The 27,859-nt window shown below is 44.1% G+C and overlaps 1 protein-coding gene across 11 annotated transcripts in view; it reads left to right on the forward strand.

The window, feature by feature from the left end:
• Positions 1-285: 285 nt before the first annotated feature.
• Positions 286-27,859, forward strand: part of HUWE1 (HECT, UBA and WWE domain containing E3 ubiquitin protein ligase 1) — a 207,481-nt gene continuing 179,907 nt past the window's right edge. For all 11 annotated transcript variants that reach the window (XM_040322927.1, XM_040322930.1, XM_040322933.1 and 8 more), the window contains exon 1: positions 286-427. The gene's annotated coding sequence lies outside the window, so the exon portion shown is untranslated. The remainder of the gene's footprint in view (positions 428-27,859) is intronic.

A 27,859-nucleotide genomic window follows, 5' to 3' on the forward strand; every position in this document is an offset into this window, starting at 1 on the left:
CACAAATCTCGCGAGATTCTCGGGGCAAGAAGAGATCACGAGATCTGCTTGCGACGCGCCGGTGCGGCCCCTCTCTATCCGGGGTTGAAAAAAATCTGGAGATGGAGGAATGACGCTCTCGCGAGACTTGTCATCGGCGGCGGTAGAAGGAGGAGGAGAAACCCCTGCAGTCCAAGAAAGTCTCGCGAGATTTCCAGCGACATTGGCTTAAAGGCAAAGCGAGAAAGAAATCTCGCGAGGACTGGCTTGGGGGGCAGACAAGGGAGGCGGGGCCACACAGAGAAAAAAAAAAATTGTCTCGCGAGATTTGAGGGGGGGCCGCCGCGGATCTTGCGCTCACGGGTCCAGCAGTCAGTAGGGGCTTTGGGCTGTGTTAAGATGGCGGAGGCGGCCGGAGTTCGGATCTGAGTTGGCTGACCAAGAACAGGTAAACCGGCGCTGAGGGAGCTGAAGGGGGGGGAGGAGGGAAAGTGGCGTATGAAAAATGGGGGGGCGGGCAGCGCGGTGGTGTCGGCGGCGGCGGCTGACACACGGGGGCGCCTCACCTCCGTCTCCTCCTCCTCCTGTCACCCCAGTGGCGGCCTTCTTCTCACCTGCGCCTCACACTCCACCGCAGGCTCCGCGGCCTAGCCTGACTTCCCGGTCCCGCTCTCTCTCTCTTCCCCCCCCCTCAGAACAGGAGGAGGAGGCGGCGGCCGCCCCCTTCCGGCTCCTCGCACTAGGCCCGGGCCTTTTCACTCTTCACCTCCTGTGTGCTTCCTTTATTACCACAAACCCCGGGGAGGCCTAGTCTGAGGGGAGCCATGACCCAGCTCTTTTCTGAGGGGAAGGCCGGGGCTGGTCACGTGACCCCTGGGGGGCCCCCTTCTGTGTGTGTGCCGGCCATTGTGGAGGAATGTGTGCTCCTCTCCTGTCAGCCTCAGATCCTCCACCGGGCTCCTCTCCTCCTCACCGGGGCTCCTCTCCTCCTCACCGGGGCTCCTCTCCTCCTCACCGGGGCTCCTCTCCTCCTCACCGGGCTCCTCCATGGGCTCCTCTCCTCCACGGGCTCCTCTCCTCCTTTTATCCCCATGCATTCTAAAGGCCTCCAGGGTTTTGCACTATTAAATCCAACAGCAAACATTGTATTCTATTGCTGATTGCCAACTCTGATTCAGAGAAAGGGAAATGCTTAGATGTGATGATGGCTGCATTCGTTTTTTCTTTCTTTAGGCTTTCTTTCCTTTTTTTATTTGGTAAAACAAACAGAAAACCCTCTGATGGCCAGTAAGGGCTCATTAAAGCGGGAGATCGCCGACATTTTTTTTTTAATCTTAGATTGAGGCTCATTTTGTGAAGGGGAATCTGGTGTTTTTTTTTAAATCGAAGCAGTACTTACCGTTTTAGAGAGCGATCTTCTCCGCCGCTTCCGGGTATGGTCTTCGGGACTGGGCGTTCCTATTTGATTGACAGGCTTCCGTCGGTCGCATACATCGCGTCACGAGTAGCTGAAAGTAGCCGAACGTCGGTGCGGCTCTATACGGCGCCTCCGCACCGACGTTTGGCTACTTTCGGAAAATCGTGACGCGATGGATGCGACCGTCGGAAGACTGTCAATCAAATAGGAACGCCCAGTCCCGCAGCCCATACCCGGAAGCGGCGGAGAAGATCGCTCTCTAAAACGGTAAGTACGGCTTCGATTTTAAAAAAACTACCCGATTCCCCTAGACAAAATGAGCCTCAATCTAATGTTAAAAATTAACATTTCCGGGTGAACCTCCACTTTAAAGCAGTTGTAAACCCGTAAATTAAAAAAAAAATTAAAAACCTGCAAGACAAAAGCATAATGAGCTCATTATGTATTACTTATCTTGGATCAAAGTCCCGGTAGCCATCCTCGACCCCCCCCCCCCCCCCGGCCGCGGACATCTTTCCTGGAGCTTGCTTTTGGGTTTTGCTGCGATCGGCCGAAGCCGAGATGACGTCAAGCACGTGCGTGGGAGCCGCCGGTTACGGTGTCTTGACGATATGGTTTCCTGCTTGACTGCAGGCGAAGCCCACGGAAATCGCCGAACCTGATCAGCTGTACACGGCGCATGCGCGGCATCCAGGCTTAGGTGTCCGTTTTATGAAGCAGTGAAGAGCGGTGATCCCAGGGATCACCAGTGATCACAGCCCATAAACAGTTTATGAAACAGAGATAATCGGGGGGGGGAGAAGTGTTTGAATTTGTTCTCCCGCCGATTATCTCCACACACAGTGAAGTCTCATAGACTGTCAGAATTCACACTCCCCGATTTCACCATCTCAGAGCTGGTGAAGCGGGGAGTGAAGAGGGAATCCCGGGGGTTCTGAGGAGGAAGGGGGGAAGATTTTTAACTTCCTTCTACCTCGTTCAGACCCCCCAACACTGTAACTATGTCCCCCTGTAATATTTATGTGTGTGTGTATGTGTGTATATATATATATGTGTAGGGGACTCGTTATTTTAATTACATTATCCACGCGGTCTGTCAGTGTAATGAGCGGTGATAATTTTTCACCGCTCAATAAACTGACATCTCAGTGTTTCTGTGAATTTCTGGTACTGTAATCTCGTAAAGTCTCACAAGATTCCAGTATCAGGGGCCGTTCTCCAGTGTTAGAAGCGTTGGAAGATCACTTCACTCCTCCGAGGGTGAAGCGATCTTCTCCGCTTGATAAACCGGCACACAGAGGAGAAAAATCTTCACTGATAGCCGGAGAACGAAGCAGTGAATATAATTCACTGCTTCATAAACGGACACCTTATTCCTTACCATCCCTGTGTACTTGGAGGATGTTAAAAAAAAAAAAAAAAAAAGAGCCAGGTGGCCGAGCGCAGCGAGGACGTCTGGCCACTAAGGATGATCTCCGGCGTGTTCGCATAGAACACGTGCAGAGCCGGCCAGGAAGTGTGCACGGCGCTGTGCTAATCACAGCCAGGGAGACATTGTCCCGATGCTCGGCTGCAGGGATCGGGAAATGTCTCCCTGGCTGTGATTAGCGCAGCGCCGTGCTCACTTCCTGGCGGGCTCTGCACGTGTTCTATGCGAACACGCCGGTGTTCATCCTTACTGGCCACTTGCAGTGAATTCCACGTCGCCCTGGACCTGTTGCTACAGCTGATCAGGTTCAGTGATTTCCGTCGGCTCGAATGGCGCCTGCGCAGTCAAGGGGGGAACCATATCGATAGGAGGAACCATATCGGCAGATCAACGGCGCAGCAAACTGAAGCAACGGCACGACGTGGCCATTGCTTCAGTGCGCATGTGCCGATCACTTCGGCGCATGCAGACACGGGGAATATCTCCTAAACCGTGGAGGTTTAGGAGATATCCAGGCTAGCTACAGGTAAGCCTTAATATAGGCTTGCCTGTAGCAAAAAATTTTTTTAAAGGGTTTACAACCACTTTAAAGCGGAGTTCTGACTAAAGAAAAAATATATATAAAAAGTCAGCAGCTACAAATGCTGCAGCTGCCGACTTTTAATATTCAGACATTCACCTGTCCCAGTGATGCTGGGAAGGCAGCGCGAAGCCTCGCTCCTCTCTGTGGCGCCGGCATCGTCACCGTGGGCACCGGCTGTGGCTTCACAGCTGGGCAGGCACTTCCCTCTGTGACTGGCCGGGAGAAAGGCAAACCCACTTGGGGACTTTAAAAGTAACTAGAAACAGTTATGTGTGTATGTGTGAGATATATTATATTATATTATATTTTTATTAGGTATAGTACAAAGCATTCATGGATTTAAAATAACACGTGGGATATACAAACCCAAACATGATGTTGATGCATATAAACGACTCTCTTGGAGGACCCAACAGCAGGGCATTTTCAATCGTGTGGGGTCAAACATGTCTAATGGGGAAAACGCGTTGTATCATTTCTCTGTATATATTGAAATATTCAATTTTCAACATACTGTATATGGACAATTTTAATAATCATAGTAGATCTGGCCGGGCAGTCATCTGGGACCTGCATGCGTGAGCGCCGCTGCACACTGACTGGCCGGGCAATCTTCTGGGACCTGTGTCATGTCCCAGATCACTGCCGAGAGGGCGGGATGGGGAGAGATGAACTTCCGGCGCTACGGAGCCAAAGGAGGAAGTGGGAGCTAGATCCCTCTAAAAAGAGAATACCCCCCCCCCCCCAATGTAGTATGTGGGGGGGGGGGGTACCTTCCCTTAAAACAGAAGTTCCATTTTCTACTTTAAGGCCAGGTTCACACTGTTCATTCAAGTCTGAATGAAAGTAGGACCGAAGTATAACGGATGTAGCAGGGCAAAGTAGGATGCTAGTCATACAACAATTGTATGGTATCAGTGTGAACCCGGCCTTGAAGCATGTTGATGGGCGCTTAAGCCCGGGTTCACAATGGGTACGACAAACGCTCCGAAATTGGGAGCTCATGACGTTTGAAAATCAATGGTTCCCTATGGGAGCTGTATTAATTGTTCCGACACAAGTCGGTCCGAGGGAAAAGGGAGTAGCCGCTCCAGGTGGTAACCCAGATGAATATCCTCCGTTGCAGACAACTCAGGTGCAGGCAATGCACTTGGCAAAGCAGGAACAAAGATTGTCTCTGGACAGCCGCACTCTGAAAATATTGTAGCCTTTATTTAAAAAAGGAAAGCACTAAAAATCACAGCAACATTAAATAAAACCCAACTGCTGACGCGTTTCACACTGAAACTAGTGCTGAGTCATAGCTGACTTTGAAAAAGTTCCTTCACTTCTTTAGTTCATTGAAGTCTGATAAAAGTTGGATCCTTGTCCTAACCATCCGACATGGTGATTACAGCAGCAAGAAAAGGAGTTTGTCGCACTGGGATTGTTTTGATTGGTCAAAAGATAAGTCAGACCATCTCTAAGTCAGAGCAAAATCTTTTCTTGTTCATTCAAGTCATGGAAGGAAGTAGGTCCGATGTCTCAGAGCAAAGTAGGATGACGGTCATATCAGTGTGAACCCGGCTTTACACTTGCTTCTCCTTCAACACATATTAAGGCCGGGTTCACACTGATAAAACTCTGACATTGGGATCTCATGGCGCATGACGTGTGCAAATCAAGGTTTCCCTATGGGAGCCGTCTTAACTGGTCCAACTTTGAAAATTCTCCCTGCATGACTTTGGTCCCACTTCAGCCCATTGAATGTCATTGAAGCCGGATCAAAGTAGGATCCTCATCCTAACCATCCGACATGGTGATTACAGCAGCAGGAAAAGGAATTTGTCACTCTGGGATTGTTTTGATTGGTCAAAAGCTTGTTTTGATTGGTCAAAAGCTAAGTCGTACTATGTCAAAGTTGGGGGGGGGGGGGACCAGATAAGCGGAAGTTCCTTTTCTTGGTGGAACTCCACTTTAATGATGGGGAAAACCTTTTATCCCCAATAGGAAAACAGTTGTAACTGATAATAAGGTGTTAGCTGGAGTTTGGCTTCAATTTATTAGTGTATTTAATTTTAAAGCAGACCTTCAGTCATTTTCTCATATTTCCATCTCTTGAATCTTCTGCCCTTGTTGTTTCAACTTTGCATAGTAAAACATTTGTTTTTCTGCCAGTAAATACCTTATACAGCCCACTTCCTGTTTCTTGTCTGGTAAAGAGCCTAGGCTTGTGACATCATGCACAGCTCTCTCGCTCTGGTGAGCGTTTGCCAGGGAGGGCGGATGAGTCATAAGAGGGTTAATGAGAGCTGGAGGTTTGCCTCTGTGTAAATTCAGGAAAATGACAGGCAGCAGCTTCAGCTGCCCACAGTTAAAATGGATGCAGCCAGACTCAGTGGAGGGAGATTTCTGCAGCACATTTGGCTAGTACAGAATCACAGTATATATAATATGTAGAGTGGTTGGAGGGAAGCTTCAGAATGGCAAAGATGTTTTTATTACAAATGATGTGAGCAGACTGCAGTTCCTCTTTAAAGGGTGAGTTCACCTTTACAGAAAAATCTGTAAGGTGAACTTATACAGGACTCCCTTCTGGCCCCCCTGTGGGGTTTAGAAATCCCCTCGGCATCCACGCATCTTCTTCCCACCTGACAGGACTGGCTATACGGCTGCTGATTGGTCAGCGCCACCCATGTGATGGCCAATTAGAATGCTCAAATGTCCCTCCTGACGAGGTACGTTTGGATATTCAGCTATGGGGATTTTAAGGCCCTGGACTTTTGATGCAGATATACCGGGGCTCAGAACTGGAGATTGCAATGGGAACCGGGGGGGGGGGGGGGGGGGGGGGAGACAGCTCCTGCGTAAGTTCACCTTAAAGATTTTTCTATAAAGGTGGACTTGCACTTTAAGCCCACATTCTCATTGGGGTGATTTAGAATTTTATTTGACATGTCAAATCGAAGGCTATTAACAGCACCGTCTGAATCGGTGCGACGCTGACTTTGTGGCGCAGCACTGATTTCCAAAAAGTAGTTCCTGTACTAATTTGAGGAGACATCTGTGTATGAACCCGCCCAATGTCTGTCAAATCACCCCTATAGTCAGACTGCATTGCTGTGAGGGCACTGGACAGGAGGGAGGAGCCAGGAGTGCCAACGAGGGATCCGCGAAGAGGAGGATGAGGGCTGCTCTGTGCAAAGCCATCACCCAGGACAGGTAAGTATAACCTGTTTAAAAAGTCTGTACAATCACTTTCAGCTGGGTACACACTATAGGAGATTCAGAGCAATGGTTTTCCTCTATTACTTTGTAGCGAAGATACAAAATATCTCAAACTATAAAGGCATTATTCTGCCTTTACGTAAATTCTTTGCAGTGTAGATTAGGAAGTGATGTATGTGTGTGACGTTTGAGCGGCGCCTTCTGTTCGGATTGTTGCAGATTCTTCCTTTTTTTTTCAATGACAGATCTTTCATGGTGGTAGATGCTCAGATTTTCATTCTGACTTGCAAATTTAGTGGTTTACATAGTTGGACCTGGGAATTCTGGCCATACAGATCTAAGTTTGAAAAAAAGAATTATCTGGAGTTAAAAGGAGAAAAAAAACAGTTATTTCGTGTGTCCCCTTTTGAGAGAATTACTGTGATGATTTTTATATTGAGAATGAATGACTAATTCTTCTGGATCGTCATTTGTTCCGTCATGTGCAGTATTTTTACTGCTCCCCCATCAAATCATTCTCTGCAGCTTTTGTACCACCCCCCTTCCCTTTGAATGTAAGCTCTATAAACGTTGCCCTCCTGTACCTTCTGTATTGTGCTGTCCCCCCTCTACATTGTAAAGCGCTGCATAAACTGTTGGCGCTATATAAATCGCGAATAATATATAATTATTTTTTTACGTAATTGTTACTATTACAGGTACTTGTGCAACGTTGTCAATTTATGCAGTACTATATATATATATATATATGTGTGTGTATATATATATGTATATATATGTGTGTGTGTGTGTGTGTGTGTGTGTGTATGTATATATATATATATATATATATATATATATATATATATATATATATATATATATATATATATATATATATATATATATATATATATATATATATATATATATATATATATATATATATATATATATATATATATATATATATATATATATATATATATATATATATTAAAAAAAAATTCATTAGTCCTTGCCCTCAAGGAGCTTACAATCCAGGGAATGGGTGCTCTACGTGTTGTCTGGTTTGCAATGCCTCATGGGACTTGTAATTCTGAAACATCCGCAGGGCCACAGGTTGAGTACCCATGATCTAAGATCTCCTAAAGCGTTAGTAAAGGAATTTTTTTTTATTTTTTTTTAAATAAAAAACATGTCATACTTGCCTCCACTGTGCAGTTCGTTTTGCACAGAGTGCCCCGGATCCGCGTCTTCAGGGTCCCTCGGCGGCTGTCTCTGGTCCTCCCTGCAATTAGTCACCACAGTCATGCGAGAGCTTACATGGTGGTCACTAATTGTGGGCGCGCTCCCGTGATACAGTATCACTCGGCCCCGCCCCTCGGCGCCCCACTTAATGAATGTGATTGACAGCAGCGTCAGCCAATGGCTGCGCTACTCTCAAACCATCCGCTCCAGCCAATCAGCGGCCAGGCCGAACGGCGAAGAGGATTGCGGGACCGTGCGCCGGACTTTCGAGGGGTCAGGTAAGTAGAAGGGGGGCTCGGGGGCGGCAGTATCAGATGTTTTTTCACCTTAATGCATAGACTGTATTAAGGTAAAAAAATGTTTTCCTTTACAACTCCTTTTAACTCGCATTCATACACACATACTGGGGACAATTTAGACAGGTGCCATTTATCCTACCAGCATGTCTTTGGAGTGCAGGAGGAAACTGGAGTACCCGGAGGAAACCCACGCAGGCACTGGGAGAACATACAAATTCCATGCAGGTAGTGCTGTGATTGGGTTTTGACTTGATGACCCCAGTGCTGCCAGACGGAAGTGCTAACCATTACTTTAAACTAAAATTATTAGTTCTATTAATTTTACAAGAACATTTTTGGAGAGTTTGTCCCTTAAGGGATTTTCCTGACCAGTCAGAATCTGCTATTGAAACTAGTTTGCAAATTAAAAATAAAATCAAACGAAACAATGAATCTGAATACAGAATTTTCCAGCTGAACTTCTTGTAGTGTGTACACTACTACTGTCAGGATCACCAGAGGGGGGAAGCCTAAAAGAAAAGAAATGCAGCCACCTTATCTAATGCTTGGTAAGCTGCCATATATTAGATTTTTGGGTTTAATACTGCTTTAAATGGTTCGGGCATCTATTTTTTTATATGAAATTGTTTGTTGCTGTGCTTTTTTGCCTCCCTGTAATGTCCTGCTTGAGCTGAACTTCTCCATTTCCCCCCACTTGCTTCTGTTTGTTTAGAAGCAGCACTGTGTGTGTGTGTGTGTGTGTGTGTGTCACGTGCACTGCTCTATGCGCACTACAAATCCTATAGTCCAATCTCAGAAGGAAGCAGCAGAGTGTGGCAGTGTTGGTCTTTCATGGTCTCACTATATGTAGGAACGTGGTCAACCTTCTAACAGGAAGTCAGAGGAAAAAAATGGAGATTAGGAGGTGGCTGAGAACAATAGAAGGGACTTTTTGAGTTAAAGTGGTTGTTAAGCCACTTCAAGCATGCACCATCCATGCTGTCTCCTTATGCAGTGTCCCCCTCTGTGTGTGATTTATCAAAAAATGCTGTAAATACCTTGCGTAAGATCCGAGATCCGCAATCACATGACCAGTCGGGTCTCTCCTTTCCTCCTCCTGTCAAATACAGCTGGAGGGTCAGATTCCCCCACTGACCTCGCTCACATCACCAGTCATGTGATGGCGGATCTCGGTTCTTACATGAGGTAGTTAAAGCATTTTTTTTTTTTTTTTTGTATTTGTTTTTAAATACATCTTACACGGAGGGGGGGATTTTTCATAAGGAGACGGCACGGATGGTGCAAACAAGAATGGGCGTTGGCCGTGACCCTGTTCTGCATACACACGGCAGAAAAATATCAGACAACAAACACGAACGTAGTGACATACTATGTGGTTTTTCAGCTCTTTAGCACCATCCTTTGGGCAACTTCTAATGTTGTCTGATGGTTAGCATTGGTTCTGAGCATGCGTGTTTGTACTTTGGATTTTAGTCCGATGGACTAGTGTACATACGATCAGATTAGTCGATGTAGTACATTTATTGCCAAAAAGTTTGAGAGCATTTACAGCGAACAATTGTCCGACGCAGCATACACACGGTCAGATTGTCCGATCAAACAAGTCCGTTGGACCGTTGTCAAAAAGTCTGATCGTGTGTATGGGCCTATAGTTTGAGCAGCAGGAGTAGAGGGGGCGGCACTGTCACAAGCTGACAGGCAGGTATAGGGAAGGAGGAGACACAGGACAGCAGGCTGTGGATGACGGAGACACGCAAACTGACCAAGGTGTCAGCGCTCAGCAGCCATGATTACCGTGGTCAGTTTACAGAGGGGAGAAACTGGCAGGGTCAGCCAGGTATTACAGGCAGCCAAATGACAAAGGATAAGCACTGTCGTATAACATGCTTTAAAGGAGCAAGATCTTTTTTTTTTGGGGAGGGGGTGTTGAAGAGAGTTTTAAAGCGGAGCTCCACCTGTTTTTTTTAGTTAAGTGTAGCAGCTGACTTTTAATAAACGGACACTTACCTGTCCAGCGATACAGGTGCCTGGAGCTTTGCTCCTCTCCACAGCATCATAACAACTGTGGGCACCCGGCCGTGCCAGCTTATGACTTCACAGCCGGCGTGCGCATGAGCGAGTCGCTCGCCAATGCCAGGCAATCATCTGGGATCTGTGACGTGTCCCTGAAGATTGCTGGCAGGGAGGGGCCGCTTAGAGGGAGAGTAGGAGTTGCCTAGGCGGTCGAAGAGGAAGCAGGAAGTGGAACAGGTCCCTCTAAAAAGAAGCCCCCCCCCTTTAAAAAAAAAAATACATACCAAGGCATGTAAGGGGCGAGGAGTGCTTAAAGCGGAAGTTCCACTTTCTATATTGCTTAACGGTTGGATTTTATGAGATGAAGGGGGGGGGGGGGGCGGCCTAACATATTGGTCCAAAAAAATCGGCATCATATATCGGCCAGAGGAAAACCCATATCGGTCGACCTCTAATTATTACAGTGACAGTGCATATTTTTAGCATGGATTACTGTAATAATGTCACTGGTCCCCAAAAAGTGTCAAGTGCCCGTGTCCAATTTGTCTGCTGCAGTATCGCAGTTTTGCTAGAAGTCGCTGGTCACCACCATTGCTAGTAGGAAAAAAAATCCCATAAATCTATCCCATAGTCTGTAGACACTATATAACTTTTGCGCAAATCAATATACGCTTATTGGGATTTTGATTTTAAACAAAAACGCGCAGCAGAATACATATTTACCTAAATTGAAAGATTTTTTTTTTCCTGGATATAGTAAAAGTAAAATATATTCACAATTAACTTTTTTTTTTTTGTTATTTATAGCTCAAAAAAAAACAAAACGCAGAGGTCATTGAATACCACCAAAAGAAAGCTCTATTTGTAAAAAGGACAATGTCACACGAACCATTGTTGGTTAAAGTAACGTGCCGTATCTCAAAAAAATGGCTTGGTCATGAAGGGGGTGAATCGAGGTCAAATGGTGTAACCACTCCCTGCCCGGCCTATGGCAGAATGACGGCTGGGCGGTGGTTGAGTTATCCTGACTAAGCATCATATGATGTCAAGTAGGACAAATGGCGTGCAGCGAACTTGTAGCGGTGTGTCGCACACCGATCTCTGTAAAGAGACTGACAAAGACTCTTTACCACGTGATCAGCCGTATCCAATCACGGTGTAAACAGGAAGTGCTGTTTATCAGCTTTTCCTCACTCGTGTCCAACAGACGCGAGTAGAGGAGAACCGATCAGCTGCTCTCCTGACGAGGGGGGTCTGTGCTGATTGTCTACCAGCACAGCCCCCTCGCGGATGCCCACAACAGATGGATGACCAGGGATGCGAGTAAGTGTCCAAATGCCAATCGGTGCCCACACATCTTGCCCATCAGTGACAACTTTTATTGCCTGCCAGATGTCTCCTCGTCGGTGCAGGAGAACACGTACTTATTTACAAAATGTTCTAACGGAAACAAAACTTGTATTATGTTTTTTATTTGTTGTGCAAAAAATAAAAACCCCATCAGTGATCGAATACCACCAAAAGAAAGCTCTATTTGTGGGAAGAAACTGATGATTGTTTGGCTATAGTGTAGCATGACTGTGCAATTGTCATTTAAAATGCAACAGTGCTGAAAAGTGGTCTGGGTCTGAAAGTGTTCAGTATAGAGGTGGTTAAATACGAATAGAACGTGTTTATTCTTGAACAAGCCTTCTGCTATGGTTTATTATACTTTTTCGAGAATATCTATCTATCTAATCTTCTTTTTTTTTTTTTTTTTTTAAACTAAATATCTTATTTCTACTCTGTTACAACAACTGTTGTTGCTGCTTTTCCTTATCGTAACGTTTGTTCTTTGAAAACCAACAGTCTTCGCCAACCTTAATTGTTTTTTTTGTTTTGTTTTTTTGTACAATAAAAAATAAACTTTAATAGAATTTGTAAAAATAAAAAAAATTTAACCTTTTGCCTTTTAGTAATACTTTACATTTTGTATTGAGTGTAGAGGGATTAGAGCGCCTGTCGGTTTTTATTGCTGCCTGTGCCCTCACTGATTCACTCGTCCTGTTAAGGTTTTCGCTGAAAGTGAAATAATTTTTACAATTTTGGGTTGTCCCAAAAAAAAAGTACGGGGAAATATTGGGGATCCTAGTTCTGGTGACCTAGGGGTCCCAATTCCCTTTTAATTTGCAGATATTTCCTCTTCCTGTTTGGCTGTGGGACAGGAAGTGAGGGTAAATCTCGCTGCAATGAGACCCAGATGGAAGAATACAATCTGGCAGGGATTAAGGCTTCATGTACACAGGACGTTTAAAAACCTCTTCTGAACACTGGAACTTGACATCTAGTAACCGGTTAAACATTTCTATTTTGCTACTTTTACATGCCGCTTTTATGCGTTTTCAACCAGGATGCCTTCAGGTTTCTAAAGGGGTGCCTCGGCAAAATGCCTAAAAAATTGTGTACAAGCCAGTGGGTGGATCAAGCCTTCCTTTTAGTTGCACAAAGCCACAAGTTTTCATTGTGCACCATTACAACCTTCTGGCTGCCGGTGTCATTGGGTGATGAGGAGGATGTTGGGTACCTGCACAGTATCCTTTGTTTGCCCCTTTCCATCACCACTGGGGTGACATTAGCTAAGTGAGGCAGAGGCAAAACGCTGGAGTACTAGTCGGTACCAGTGTGGATAGGTGTATTTTCTTTGGAAGAATAAATCACCTCTAATGTTGGGTGTCCTACACATGTGGATGTTGCTGCAGTATGTGAAACTATATTAAAAAAAATAATAATATGTATAGAATGGGGTGCCTTGAGATTTGTGCAGAATTTAAAAGTTTCTCTTTCTGGAAACAAAGGTTGAGAAACGCTGCCCTAGATCAGTGGTCTCCAAACTTTATAATTAAAGGGCCGGTTTACAGTCTTTCAGACATTGTGGTGGGCAGGACTGTGGCCAGTGGCAGTAGAAAATGCCTAAGCATCAGTGGAAGTAAACCACCTCCATCGTTGGTTTTAGTGGAAGGAATAGTGCCCTGTTGTTGAGATAAGTGGGAGGACTATGCACCACTTCCTTGGTGTCAGTGGGAGGCATAGTGTCCTATCATTAGTGTCAGTTGTGGATGGAATAATGCCCCAAGGGCTGGATATAAGCAAGCAAAGGGCCACATCCTGCCCCAGGGGTGCAGTTTGGAGACCACTGCCCTAGATAAGTAGACAAGATGTTGCTAGGTTTCTTTGCGATCAACATAGTTTTTTGGTGGTTGATCAGTTTGCAGACCACCAGCAGTACATATACTGCGACAGGTCGGCTCTGTTGCACAAAACAATGTAACTGTCCGTCGTTTCATACAATAGATCATGGGTGCTCAACCTGTGGCTCTCCAGCTGTTGCAAAACTACAATTCCCATAATGCCTCAGCCTTTGGGAGACATGCTTGTACCTGTCAGCGGCTTGCAATGCCTCATGGGAATTGTAGTTCCGCAACAGCTGGAGAGCCACAGGTTGAGCACCCATGCAATAGATGATGTGGGTCCCAGCGGACTTGATGTTCGCCAGCCACATGAGAGGGGCAGAACGGCGGTCTGCCTATGTAAACTTGGCCTTTCTGACAAGGGAGAAGTTTGAGATCTTGTTCTGCTAAGCAGGGACATGGATCTCTATCTTTTCCCAGTTAGAGCCGGTTCACACTGGGGCGACTCGCGTCCCATTCTATGCAATGGAACCGTTCTAATGGGAGCAACGCAAGTCACTCCGAATAAGAAAAAGGTTCTTGTACGACTTTGGGGCCGGCTCGCGGCGATTTGCATTGACTTCTATACAGTCGCCCCCGAAGTCGTGCCGCCGCAGTGTGAACCGGCTCTTGGAGCCCCCCCCCCCCCCCAGTTGGCAAGCACTTTCAGGGAACACATTTATTTATGTACCTGTAACTTTATTTTGCTGTCGGTTAAAAAATAAACGTTCTACTCCATACATTTTTAGGGCATGGGTTATAAAATTGAGTTTGTCGAGCAAAATGTGGTGATATCTTTTCACAGTTGTTGGTCTTCACTCAGATTGCAAGCGCGTTTGGCCCTTTTCACACTGGTGCGGTTTTGAACGCATTTTATTCACTTAATCAAATATAGGAGCGGAGTCTAGTTGCCACTTATACCTGCGTTGAAGAGCTTGTTGCTTTTGTAGGTATTGGTAAATCATTGCTTCTAGTAAATCTAATTTATAGTTCAACCGATATGACTGAAGATGAGAGATATTGGCTTAAAGTGGATGTAAACCCAATTCATGAATTTCTTTTTTATTTATTTTTTTATTTTTTGCTTTGTAAATCCTACAAAGATGGCATAACATTACAGTAACATCATACAGTGAATTGAACGGTATGTATCAGTGAATACAGAAATAATAGTACTCGCAAGATTACATATACAGAGCAAACCATTCGATTGGTTTTGAGTATGTGCCAGGACACACTTCTACAATTCATGAAATTTGAGCTGGGCACATATATCTGCAGTATTTTGTTATCTCTCTCCAATTAGCAAAGTCCCTTAGCTCTCTCCTGAACCCTTCCTCTGTTATCAGCCTGATAACTCCTGACAAATCCTGAAACTAGGGTTGTCCCGATACCACTTTTTTAGGACCGAGTAAAAGTACCAATACTTTTTTTTCATGTACTCGCCGATACCGAATACCGATACTTTTTTTTAAAATGTGTCCCCCAAATGCAGTCCACATATATCCAGCCATGTCCCCCCACATAAATGCAGTCATGTCCCCCCACATATTGCAGCCATGTCCCCCATACCTAGTAGATGATGTTGCCGCTGCCGCATTAATCAGCGTGCAGGGAACATTACAGGCAACTTTCGTTTGAATAGCTGTCCATTCCTTGCCGTGTATAGACACTCTCTCTTGCTCGGGATTGGGACGGATCTGTCCAATCCCGAGCAAGGGGGAGTGTCTATACGCGGCGGGGAATACAGCTATTCAAACAAAAGTTGCCTGTAATGTTCCCTGCAATGTTCCCTGCACGCTGATTAACACGGGGGGGGGGGGGGGGCAAGTATTCTATTCAGGCATCGGGGGCATTTGCGGGAGTACAAGTACTCCCGCAAATACTCGGTATCGGTCCCGATACCGGTATCGGGACAACCCTACCTGAAACATAAGATAAAAGCAGCCTGAAATTTGTCAGGGGAGGTTGATATTAGCAGGCAGCTGGCCCTGTTACAAAACACCTCTGAGAGTCTCTGCGTATGTGGAGAAGGGGTTGTGTGTGTGTGTGTGTGTGTGTACGCTTTTTCTCCAATCAGCAATGTTGGCTATCTTGGCTGTATGCCCAGACATCGCACTCTGTGTTAACCAGGAAGAGTAAATCTAACACGATCTGAACTTTCTAAACATCATCTAAATGTGAAGACTGCAGATATGGATGTAAAACCTATGTAGGGGGATTTGGTTCATCGCTGTATCATCTGAGGCTGTTCACTTCACTGGGTGTATGGAGGGTTTACATCCACTTTAAATGTATGTAAAGCACATATATTTCTGGTAGCACATATTGTACTATTGGCGGGTCTGTACCCCATATGCATTAGTGCCCGTGTTTACCCAAAGGGATGAATCGCTGTGCATGCAAGTACTTTTGACAGCACCAGAGGGAGAATGTCTGTTTTGAGCGCAAAGTGTGTTTAAACTGCTGAAATAACAAAATATAATGGGTTATCTTTTATTCTAGCTTTGGGAAAATGACGAATACATTTACCAAATTCAGACTGAACCTTTGCTCACCCCATGATAAACGGCTGTCACAATCTCTGGTGAACGGAGTGAACCACAACTGTGGTCAAGGAAAGATTTCAATGCACTTCTCTGTTATGTGAAATTTCAGTACTAGACCCCCAGGCGTCAATCCAATCAAAACAGGAGTTTGGGTGTTCACTACATCTCTCTAACATATAGGAATGCGTTGAGCTACTAAGGATGGAGGTATTGCAACATGCGTCCAATCCCTAGCGTTGAAAGATTACAGTAAATGAAAGTAAGCACAAGTGCGTTAAAGATCCCAATGCACTTCTCTATGCAAGTGATTATCTGTACGGGACCCCAGGCGTCACTCTAATCGGAACAGGAGTTTGGGGGTTCTCTACATCAGTGTTACTCAACTCCAGTCCTCAAGGCGCCCCAACAGGTCATGTTTTTAGGATTTCCCTCAGATGAAACTGCTGTGGTGATTAAAAAGGCAGTAAAACTGAACAAATCACATGTGCAAAATAATGGAAAGCCTGAAAACATGACCTGTTGACCGCCTTGAGGACTGAAGTTGAGAAACACTGCTCTACATGGTGTCACTTTAACATAGAGGAATGCATTAGGCCACCAGGGTCCAGGTATAAAATACCTTCAACCCTTAGCATAGAAAAGTGTGGGGGGACATGTTCAATAACTTAGGGCGTGAGCACATGGGCATATAACAACGTATGTCAAGCACGTAGTAAATAAGGAAAATGCAGGTAAATATGTTGCGCAAAGAGGCAAATATAGCTTGGCTAAATTGAGAGTGAATGTCCCTTTAAGATATTCCACAGCGAACAACCGAAGACACAAGTAATCTCAAGCAGTTGGTTAATATCAAGGAAGCCGGTTTAAACACCGTACTTGCTGGAAGTAATATATGAAGCAGGTAATTCTAGAGCAGTAGTAAGTGCTACTTATCCGTTTGCAGAGCTTGAATGTTGTAATATCTTTAGCAGCAAGGTTTCTGTAGTGCAGGGTTCGCTGGAGGGTCATTTCTTCAAGGTGTCCCTAGCAATGGCATGAGTTAGATGCTCCTAGGATTCCAGCGTAGCATGATGTCCAATTGTAGGGATAGATGGTACCAGTAATTGTAGCGTGGCCGAGTACGGCTGACAATAGAACAGCGTGTGTATTACATGCTGTTCTGTTTATACCTGAGAAGTATGTGGGCCGAGTACAGCGCTGATTGCCCTCGGCACTTCCGCATTCCAGGCTGGAACACACACGGCGCCGGGCGATGACGTCATTGCGCGGTCGCCGTGTTGCGGCGCCGATTACAAAGGCACAGCTCATCAAACACCGAGCATGGACAGCACCGGATGCATCATGGGAACTGGGTTCCCATGATGTGTAGCAATATGGTTACATTTAATGAAGGTACAACATTGGCAACATATTGCTACACTTGGAGGCGCCTCTTCTCTTTTATACTCTGTAACTCCTGCTGGATTTTTCTTCTAATCCCCCTGTGGAGGCTTCCATTTGTGGATGGACATTTTATGGTTGCACAACTTATCGGGCTGGGGAAAAAAATCGATTTGAATCTTGGAATTGAGTTGCGAGAGGAAATCAATTCAAATTTGTGTGTTTGTTTTTTTTGTTTTTTTTCATGGGTCAGTGCTCCGCAGACACAGCCTCGCTTAAAAATCCTGCCCGCAGCTCGCCGAAATCCTGGGAAAAGAACACAGGCCGTTCGCGCCCTTTTCCCAGGATTGCTGCAAGCAGGATTTTTAGGCAAGGCCGTGGCTTCGACCTAGTCTGCGGAGCACCGACCTATGGAAAAAGGCCGCAAGGCCGGACGCTGCTCCCGCGATCGCGGCGGGCAGGATTTTTAGGCAAGGCCGTGGCCTCGGCCTAGTCCGCTGCCTTTTCCCACGGTCGTGGCGAACTAGGCCGAAGCCACGCCTAATAACTTGGGACCGGCGCAGTGTCCATTGGGGAAAAAAACTTTATTCGTATCGTGAATCGAGTTGTGTGTGTTTTTTTTTTTATTTAATTTTTATATCGCAGATTTTTTTTTTTTTTGCCTAAAATTGCCCAGCTCTACTATCACATTGCTGCAATCTTTTTATATGGACTATAAACTAAAAGACTTCTGAATAAATGGTTTTGGAACGAATCATTTGAGTTTCCATTATTTCTTATGAGCAAATTTTCTTTGATATACAAGCGTGTTTCTGGAACTAATTGTGCTGGCAATCCGAGGATTTACTGTATCTACCACTCATGACACATTGGTGTGATGGTCGGTGGGAAGAATGCTCCTTACACTTGTGGTCTTTGGGAAGAATTGCTCCCTTTTACAGATACCTTTAAAAAGATCATTGGTATCAGTGGGAACTTATCTGAGAGGCAGAAATTGCACAAGGAACCCCTAGCAACCTCTAGAGGAGCCCTAGGGATAGACCTCCCTATGGAACCCTGGTTTGAGAAACCTTGATGTGAGGGGTCCATCTTCTCTTTTTTTTTTCTTTTTCTTTTTCTTCTAATTGCATGCAAATGGACCCTCACTTTGCACAAACCTATAAATGGACAGCAGTTCTTTTGGTGCATTGAATTGTGTACTTAACTGAGATGTACTGCCTGCATTACAATGGTCCCTGCCTAATAAATGCTGGATGTAGATTCCTAAACTCTTTGTTCCCGTAGTAACAAAACACTGGCCAGTAAGGTGCATTGGTTTTCTGTCACCCCTTCACTTAGAATTATCTTTACCCCCCCCCCCTTTTTTTTGTCTTCTCATTTGCAAGCATCAGATACTTCTTGACACTAGCATTGCTCCCAGAGCAACGTGTAACCAAAACGTAGTAATATAAGGAACTATAACCATGTAATTGGTGAAACAAGCTTAAAGCAGGGTTTGACAAATTTGCTTGGAATCTAGTAGCCAGCTAAAAAAGTTAGGAGCCAGAAAACGCACCCCGTCCCGACGAGCTTGCGTGCAGAAGCATACGTGAGTAGCGCCCGCATATGTAAACTGTATTCAAACCACACATGTGAGGTATCGCCGCGATTGGTAGAGCGAGAGCAATAATTCTATCCCTAGACCTCCTCTGTAACTCAAAACATGCAACCTGTAGATTTTTTTAAACGTCGCCTATGAAGATTTTAAAGGGTAAAAGTTTGTCGGCATTCCACGAGCGGACGCAATTTTGAAGCGTGACATGTTGGGTATGAATTTACTCGGCGTAACATTATCTTTCATAATATAAAAAAAATGGGGATAACCTTACTGTTGTGTTTTTTTAATTAAAAAAAGTGTAATTTTTTTCCCAAAAAAGTGCACTTGTAAGACCGCTTAGCAAATACGGCGTGACAAAGTATTGCAACGATCGCCATTTTATTCTCTAGGGTGTTGGGATAAAAAATATATATAATGTTTGGGGGTTCTAATTACCCAAGGAAGAGCTGGGGACTTCACAAGGCCGCAAAGCCGCGGCCTCCATTACCGGACATCACAGGCCCCCCGCGATCGAGCAGCAGGGAAGGTGGGGGCCTAGTGGACTCCGCGGCCTCACCTAAAACATCCTGCCCGCAGCGCTCGCGGCCTTTTACCAGGATCGCGGCAAGCTGTGGGCAGGATGTTTTAGGCGAGGTTTCGGCCTAGTCCGCGGAGTGCCGGTCCTATGGAACAAAAATGTTGTTTTTATTTTTTTTGCCCACCTTCCAAGTCACCAGGACGCTATTTCTAGTAGCCATTGCGACCTGGTGACCGGGATTTGTCGATCCCTGGCTTAAAGCAGGGGTTCCGCGGGAATTTGTTTTTTTTTATATGCATCTGCCGCTCTTTATATACTTACATGTGTACTCGCATGTCCTGTTTTAATAGCCGTCCGCATTTTCATTCCGCCGTAAAAGATCATTTATAAAAACAGTTCCTGAATGCTTCCATCTTGCTTGTGGGCACTCTGAAGCCCACAAGCAAATCCTTTCGGGATACCGTGAATGCTGATGTCACGTGACCGGCTGCAAGAGTCATGTGACGTATCAAATCACACGAGAGTGCTTCTGGTGGGCTGGAGAATTGTCTCCTGGGCAGCGTCACCCAGGAGACATTGCAAAACTAAGGAATCACTGGGGCGATTGTAGCCAAAGCGACACGCCCACTCCCGCGGGAGCTAAACTAGGAAGTGCCTGGTTCATTTGAGAGAAACAAGGTATGGAATTGCTTTAAAAAATTTTGGACAGCGAACTTTACATAGACACTGAGCCAGTGTGATTGACCTTGATTTAAAAATATGGGTGAACCTCCGCTTTAAGATGATAGATGAGTAAACTACTCTTCTATTAATGCAATGCATTCTTTTTCAGCCAGTCATTCAGCATCACTTGATGTTTATAACCAGAGTATATTACATCACATGGAACCTTCTAGCTACTGACACATTCATTGTTCTAAAAATTGCAGTGACAAAAGCTGACTCCTTTTATTATATATGAAGAGACCAACCCATGGGTGGAACTGAATGCATAAGTGTAACATATTTATAGTACTGTTGTTTGGCTATAGTAGTAGTGTGTGTTTTTTTTTTTTTTTTTTTTTTTTTTGGCCTACCGCCTCTTTCACACGTGTGCAACTTATCATGTGACTGCAAAGTCGCAAGACAAGCCGTACCCCATGATCTCCAATGAGTACCGTTCATATTTCTGCAATTTCAAAGTAGTCCCTGAACTACTTTGGTCTGACTTTGATGCGACTTGAGGTCCATAGACCTCCAAGATTACACAGGCATTGCTTCACATTAAAATCACATGACTTCCAGGTCGCAAAAGTGTGAAAGGGGCCTAATTGTTAAGGTGACATGAACATAAGATTAGGTCAGGCTGACGAGGGCACAAATTGACACAACTGCAGCTTCACAGGTTTATGGTTGCTAAAAATTTATTTGAGATTGTGTTCACTTCCGTGAGAATTTGATGTGTGAACTGCAAGTTACATGAGGAAGTGTAACTTTTATTAACTAGAGAATAGCCCCCAGTGTATCTTGCCTATTATAGTTCTTAACTGTTAAAGGAACACTAAAGGTTCGTTTTTTATTAGATCAATTGATTGCTGTAAGCTAGAGCATTTACATATCACTTACCTCGTTTTTCCATTTGACCTCCAAAATACAGTAATCCAGGTTTGAAAATGCCATTTCCTGTCACTCTTCTTGCTTTCCACCAGCATCTGAGCTGTTTTTCATGGTGGAAAGCAGAATGTGCTCACCCCCTCCCTATGACTACAGCCCTGCGTGAAGATGCTCTCTTGTCCCTCACAGGCATGGAGGCTAGGCCTAATGGGAACTGTAGTTCCCATTAGGCCGTGATGTAGCAAGAATGAATGCGCACCGCAAACCAGGAAGTCAGTGAGAATAATAATTCAGGAGTGAGGGAGGTGAATAAAACGGCTCGATTTCAACAGGTATCAAACTAGTTATAATGCAAAACATTACTTTTTACTTTATCAGCTACTGTCAGACTTTAATTTAAGAGGAAAATATTTTTGTCTTTACAACCCCTTTAATGAGGATCCCCCCCCCCCAAACAAAAAATAAATAATAATAAACATATTACAGGAGATGGTTAGAGACTGCAGATGTGCTTGTGGAGACAGACATTACATGAGACTGCTAGAGAACGATTATTTGACCTCCACACACTCTCCTTGAAGAAGAGCTCCTGGCTTCTTCAGAAGTCAGCAGCCACAAATACTGTAGCTGCAGAGTTTTGATATACGGACACTTACCTGTCTAGGGATCCAGCGATGTCCTCACCCGAGCCGATTCTTTAGTCTTCTTAAAGTGGATGTAAACCCTCCATACACCCAGTGAATTGAACAGCCTCAGATGATACACAGAGATTAACGAAATATCCCTACACAGGTTATACGTTTTTTATCTGCTGTCTTCACATTCATATACTGTTTTTAGAATGTTCAGATTGTGTAAGGAAATTTTCTCTTCCTGTTTAACACAGTGTGATGTCTGGGCATACAGCCAAGATAGCTAAAATTGCTGATTGGAGGAAAGGCACACACCCCCTCTCATCATAGGCAGAGACTCTGAGGTGTTTTGTTCTGAGGTGTTTTGTAACAGGGCCAGCTCCCTGCTAATCTGTTAATAGCAACTTCCCCTGACTGTCCGGCTGCTTTTATCTGATGTGTCCAACAATTTGTCAGAAATTCTCAGGCTGATAACAGGCATGGGTCAGGAGAGAGCTATGGGATTTAGCTCTTTGAAGAGAGATAACAAAATACTGCAGATTTATGTGCCCAGCTCACATTTCATGAATCAGGTTTACATCCACTTCAGGACTGCCGCACGACGATACACGCGCGCTCATGACCTAGTCTTCTCCTCCGTTACCGTCCCCGCGGGAATAGATAGCGGGACACCGGCGGCGATCGGGTCACAGAGGAAGAATGGGGAGAGCTAAGTGTAAACAAACCTCTCCCGTGCTTCCTAGTGAGACTGTCACTGATCTTCTGTTCCCTGTGTTGGGGAACGAAGATCAGTGTTGTCACACGCACAGCCACGCCCCCCTACAGTAAGAACACTCTCTTAGGGCACACCTAACCCCTACAGCAACCCCTTCACTGCCAGTGTCCTTTTCACAGTAATCTGCATTTTTATAGCACTTTTCGCTGTGAAAATGACAATGGTCCCAAAAATGTGTCGAGTATCCGATGTTGCCGCTATAATGTCGGTCACAAAAAATATCATTGTTCGCCGCCATTACTAGTAAAAAAAATAATAAAAATGCCATAGAACTATCCCCTATGTTGTAAACGCAATAACTTTTTTTTTTTTTTAACCAAAAATAAGTAGAAGAATACGTATCGGACTAAACTGAGGAAAAAAGTTTGTTTATATATATTTGAGGATATTTATTATAGCAAAAAGTAAAAAATATTGAATTTTATTTCAAAATTGTCGCTCTATTGTTTATAGCGCAAAAAATAAAAACCGCAGAGGTGATCAAATACCAGAAAGAGAAAGCTTGTGGGAAAAAATAGACGCCAATTTTGTTTGAGAGCCACGTTGCACGACCGCGCAATTGTCAGTTAAAGCGACGCAGTGCCAAATCGCATAATGGTGCGGGGCTTAAGTGGTTAAAGGTTCAGGTGCCTTCCAGCTTCACAACTGGTTTCCTACCACACATGTGGAGCTCCACTTTGTGTAGTGTATGGTCCTGCAGTCTTCTTGGACCTGTGTGTGTCCTGGAAGGCAGCGAGGAGGGGGTCAAACATCCTTGGCAATCGCTGCTGCAGCAATCTGAGCTGGAAGTGGGTGCTGCTACCTGCCCTGCCCTGCCCCCCCCCCCTCCCTAAAAAAAACAAGCATAACTTCCCCTTTTGGGTCAAGTTCCGTTTTAAATTGTATGTAAAGCCAAAACTTTTCTTCCTTTTGGAATATACAGTAAAACCTTGGTTTGAGAGCGTTTTGCAAGACAAGCAAAATGTTTTAATAAATGTTGCCTTGATATACAAGCGATGTTTTGATATAAGAGTAGTTTCATGCCACAACCGAGTATAAAAAAAGATAGGAGCTTCTAAGTGTAGCAATATGGTTACATTTAATGAAGGTACAACATTTAGCAACTTATTGTTACACTTGGAGGTGCCTCTCTTCTCTTTTCATGCCCTGTAAAAAAAAAAAAAAAAAAAAAAAAGCTTTGCTATACAAGTGCTTTGGATTACAAGCATGTTTCTGGAATTAGGCTCTCAAACCAAGGTTTTACTGTAGTAGGAAAGGTTAAAACCCTTGTAAGGTGTTTTTTCTTTTTGGACCATCTGTGTCCCAAATGGGTTATTTTACACCTTGTAGACAAAACAGGTAGTTGGAGGTGAGTCTCTCTACGCCAAAACTTTTTTTTTTTCGCTATCTGTGTCTCGTTGCAGAGATTTCCTCACTTCCTGTCCCATAGCCAAACCGGGAGTGAGAGGAAATCCCTGCAAATGGGATTTCCTTGGGGCACCAGAGCCAGTATCCCCATGGGAACATTTCCCCTCTGTTAATTTGGCTTGTCCCCAGAAAAGTTGGGATTTTATTATAAGTATCTATTATATATATATATATATATATATATATATATATATATATATATATATTATATATTGTGTGTGTGTTTTACCCCCTAAATGTCCAGGGCATCTTTTGCTATTCAGCAAATGCGTTCATTTACCTGGCAATTGTGTGGTTATGCAACACTGTACCCAATATGACATTTGTATCACTTTTTCACCACAGAGTTTTTTTATATTGTATAAAAAAAGCAGAATATTTTGAAAAATCTAAAAACAAATATTCATACCACAAACATATTAAATAAAGCCCCCCCCACCCCCCCAAAAAAAATCAAATTTCTTCTGAAATGTTTAATACAAAAGCTATAGCGTCTACAGCCAGATCACTGTTCCTAAGTACAGAGTGTTCTGTATTTTTTTTTTTTTTTTAAACCGAACTCTGATTGGACACGGCTGATTTCAGCCAAATTTATTGGCTGAAATCTGCTGCCAAACTGGTGCTGTGTCAAATCGCAACCCACAAGACAGGTGGCAATGTACAGGTACTTTGCCTGGCCTGCCTGTGCGGCGATTACTTGATGCAACCTCAGCTTTTATATTTCCCAAAAATTGGGTAATTTTATTGCGTTTTTGTGCCCTCTAAAATTAACTTTTTGTGTGTGTGTTTTTTTTTTTTTTAAATATATATTGAAATTGTGTGTTCTACCTTTTGCGATACTTTGTGACCTAAAAAATTGGAACTACCACTATTTTATTCTCTAGGGTGTCTACTTTCAAAAAAATGTAATATTTTGGGGGTTTTATGTAATCTTCATGGCTAAAATTATTATGTGTGAAAAAAAAACGCAAAAACTGCTCTGGCAACAAAAGGGTTAAAGGAGTTCACCTCTTGGAAACATGTTCCAGCTGTTTTTATTTTTTTTAGTTAAAACCTTTTTTTTTTTTTTTTTTTTTTTTTATTAACTTTGTTTGTTGGCTTCAAAGCTAATTTGTCAAGCCCTGGGTTAATTTACAATTCTCGACATGAGATGACGTAGTTTCTGTGATACTTATGCCATGGGTACTGGCTGTTCACAATCTGTATGTGAGAACCACTGTTTACATTGTGTGATGGTAATGCTGTCATTTGGTCATAGTGACCTTTTTATCGCGTGGTGCAGAGCCACTCTCATTGGCTCTGTGCCCTCCTTTTTAATTTTTTTCTGTGTGTGTACTGCACTGACCAAAGGACAAGTGCAATCACTGTACTATGCTGCGGGTGTCTTTATAATGGCCATTTGTCCTCTAAGGTTCATCTTCTGTCCATTTTATGTACAATGGGTAGATGGAGGGTGGTTAAAGTTTTTTTTTTTTGTTTTATAGTTAACTTTGGAACTGTTTCTTGGGTATAGTCTGGGTTCCCACTGCTGTGATGTCCAACATCGCATGTGATTCTCACTGCTGTGCAAATCGCATTCAATGTCTGTGCGATGCAAATTCAACCATTTCGTTTGTATGGCTGAATTTGCATTGCATTGGGACCAAAGTCAGGCACGCCCTCTTTTATTTTATTTTTTGGTCCGCAACAGAATCGGATCGCGGGGGTGTTTACGTCCATGCAATCCGATTCCTGTCCGAAATGACAAGTCACACTGCAATATGCGGACCGATCTGGGGGTGCCATTAACTTTGTATTGACACTTGCAGCGGTTGGTTGGTATAGGCTTCCTTTGCATGGCCATGTATCTGCGTACAGCTGACTGTGTCCAGGCTCTGACCCCTGTCCCTAAGCCCCCATTCACATCTAGGCGTTTTAACGCCTGTAGTGCTACGCCCCTGCCGCCAGAGGGATGAAAACGCATGTCCCTCTATGGAGATGGTTCACAGTTCCACGCCTGCCGCCTGAAAAATGGTCCCGGACCTTATTTCAGGCGGCGTTCGGCTAGGAGATGGGAAGCATCTCCATAGAGGGGGTCAATCTGGGGCACATCTAGGCGGACAATACCGGCGTTTGTCGCCGCAAAACGCTGCTATTTGTACCGCGATTTGCGGCGACAAAACGCTGCGAGTTTGTCTGCCTAGGTGTGAATGGAGCCTACCTGCATACCCTCCCAACTGTCCCTGATTTAGAGCCCCTCTTTCCTCATCATTTTGTCCCTCATTTTGGTCCTATCTATATAGTTGTATATAAAATGCGCTTTTTATCTATCAAAAAGTGTTTTCCAGCACTAAACCTTTCATCTGATTTCTAAATTGCTGCATTTGTAAATTTCAAAAGCCAAAAGGAATGGCAGTGGTAAAAATAAATTAAAAATTACTTGTGGGTTACCTTTTTTTTTTTTTTTCTAGAATTCTCCTTTAAGGGGGTGTGGCAGGAGGCGTGTCTTATGCCTACATACTTTTGCTACTTTTCCCAGATTAAAAAGTTGGGAGGTGTGCTAACTGCAGGTAATCATGCTGATGGATGCAAACTGCAATGTCTGCCTGTCAGTTCTTTGTACAGGCAGAGCAGCCGCAACTCTTCGCATAGAGCTGTCATTCCAGCCATTGATCCTCGCTGCTGGAATCCATTGTATGCTGCTAAACGGCCGCTTTACAGTTTTGCTTTCTATTGTGGTGTGTAGACTTTCCTAGAATCGGAAGCATTGCGATAGGTGCTGCTGCAATGTCACTTGTTCCCGTTTTCTATCTGCATAGATGTGCCCTGCATGGTTCCATACAAATGACGGCATTTGTTATTGTCCTTCCCTAGACTTGCCTTAGATGACTGGCCTACGTTCGCGCGTCTCGCTGACCGCTACTAATCTTTTTCAGTTGTGCTATTCTCAAACTTTCAATAATAAAAGGATTCTGCGCAACATATCACACAAACATGGTAAGTGTAAACACAAAAGAACAAAACTCAAAGTGATGAGTGAACGATAAGATGAAATAATAATCATCTTATCATTCACTCATCACTTTGAGTTTTGTTCTTTTGTGTTTACACTTACCATGTTTTGTGTGATATGTTGTGCAGAATCCCTTTTATTATTGATTTCTGTATTTGTGTATTGTAAACACGATTAGGTTTTGCTGCACTGTATTTATTTTGTTTAGGTTATTGCATATTGAGGGTCCTTATTAGCGCAAAAGCACTTGTCACTTTATTCTCAAACTTTGTTGACTTAATCTGACAAAACTAAAGCTGTAAACTTTTGAATAAAATATATTTTTTATGAAAATATATTTTCTATGCCTAGTGAGCGGATAATTTGCACCCTCCAGAATCTGTTGTGGAGAGGGATGTCCTTTATTAAATGATGGTATTCTGCCCGCTGTACTAAGCAGGAGGTGGTTTGCCTGAGAAGAGCAAGCAGCTCCAGACCAAAGCTGCTTCCTGTCGCACTGCACAATGTTGTATCCACAGCCTCTTGATTTATAGTCCTTTACAAGCGCAATTTCATTATCCCTGGTTGAAGATGGTGAAGAGGGGGAGGTGTGCCTCGGTTAAGAGAAGCTTTTAATGCTGCCTTGTAATGTGTTTGCAATCTTGCCTGGTAAATGGGCAGGTTGCTAGTTTTTCAAGTTCTGGAAGTAGGTCAGCAGAGTGTCAGGGACTGTAATTTTCTGCAGGTGTGTTATGAAGAGCTGTGCCAGAGGGTTAGTGGATGGTGAAGTGGCTTGGTTTGTTTTTTCATAATTGAGGCAAAGTAATACATTGATGGTTCCCTTTCGAAGCAGTTTACATGCATCTTAAACATCACATTACACCCCAGGCTGCAACTAATGATTATTTTCATAATCGATTATTTGGCCGATTATTGTTTCGATTAATCGGACAATAGCTTAACCTTCTGGGCGGTATTCCCGTGTGTGTCTCGGGGCGAGATTTTTAGGCTACGATCGGTAACCCCGAGACACACACGGGTTTGCTTCGCTAGATGCAGGAAGAGGTTTCTTACC

Source organism: Rana temporaria, chromosome 9 (assembly GCF_905171775.1).
Source record: "Rana temporaria chromosome 9, aRanTem1.1, whole genome shotgun sequence".
In the NCBI taxonomy this organism is placed as follows: Eukaryota; Metazoa; Chordata; class Amphibia; order Anura; family Ranidae; genus Rana; species Rana temporaria.